A 1,490-nucleotide genomic window follows, 5' to 3' on the forward strand; every position below is an offset into this window, starting at 1 on the left:
ATCAAAATTAAATGAAATAAACATTTGAATGCATCAGTCTGTGTGCAATGAATAAATATAATGTACAAGTTACACTTTTTGAATGCAATTACTGAAATAAATCAAGTTTTTTCAAAATATTCTAATTTACTGGCTTTTACCTGTACATATATATGGTTCTGTATTTTCCTGTCTCCACCTGCAGCGCAGCCAGCCTTATGTGAAGCAGCTTGTTAAAATTCAGAGAAACTGTGTCAGCGGCATGATAGCTGGTGGGGGTACTTCCCAATACTGCTGTTTTTAATAATCGAAAGAAAGTAATAATACCAAAAGATTTTATGAAACTTAACAATAAAGCTCCAATTTCCTTGTAACCATCTTTTCAAAAATCATATTTGCGGCAAAAGATGTATTTCTCGGGACAGCTGCCCTATCCCTAACCCTCTGCCCTGTAGCTGTAGCATACAAAGACATCTGCAGATCTTCACAGGAGTCAGAGTTTGGAAATAACGACAAATGATGGAGCTTGGAGTGTTCTGGAAATGACTATATGTTCCGATAAAAGCGTGTACCTGGATTATAAGGTGGGAACTCTGGCTTTCTACAATGTCTCTGAAAATATGACCCTGCTCCACAGAGAACACGCCACATTGTCTCAGCCCCTTTATGCTGGTATTGGGCTAAAGACTGACGCTTACTACACTAGATGTTATGGAGAGATGATGAAGCTTTCATGCTGAGGAATGACTCCACGACACGCAAACATCTAAACTTTTGAAATGTTTTAGTAGAGTATTGTGTCCTGTTGGACATTTGTTAGACTTTTAGTCAGCAGAAAGAGTAATGTTGATGTTAACTGTTCCTCTGATGTGTTCATTGGATTTATCTGTGTTGTAGCCATTTTTCTAGTTTTGCATAATGTTCCCTTTCTTGCCAACATCTAATATTTTAGTGGTGTTGCTTTTCTCCTTCAACTGTTTTCTAAAGTTTATACATATTAAATATATTTGAATAAAGCACTTCAAAGCCAAACAACAGTCAATTTTCTTTTAATTCATATTTGCCAGGAAATATCAGGAATCATTCATGAAATGTGCTTTTTGACAGATTTGTTTTGCTCTTTTCTTAATAAGGATGTAATTCACGACCTATTGCACAAACAGTTCTCTTTTAAACCAGAGGGTGGCAGCAGTGATACCATAATGTAAAATGTTCTATTTTGACATTTTTGTAAGCATGTTTACCATAAACTGAAAAAAAATCCACTACAAATAAAAGGGACTAATGGTGCATTCAGATCGGTGGCAAATGTCGTGGATTCACGTCATTTGTATAGAAACCAGGGGGGTGAGGCAACCAGCGGTGAACTCCACGTGATGAGAGCATTCACACTGTTCCGCTCTCACTTCCTGCCAATAGATAGAGCTGATGTGTTGTGAAACGGCAGCTTCGCATGGAGAGAGCGGAGCAGTGATCGTTAGGTTGAAACGAGCTGAACTCTTCAATGAAAT

Source organism: Cyprinodon variegatus, unplaced genomic scaffold (assembly GCF_000732505.1).
Source record: "Cyprinodon variegatus isolate N-32 unplaced genomic scaffold, C_variegatus-1.0 Scaffold2381, whole genome shotgun sequence".
Classification (NCBI taxonomy): domain Eukaryota; kingdom Metazoa; phylum Chordata; class Actinopteri; order Cyprinodontiformes; family Cyprinodontidae; genus Cyprinodon; species Cyprinodon variegatus.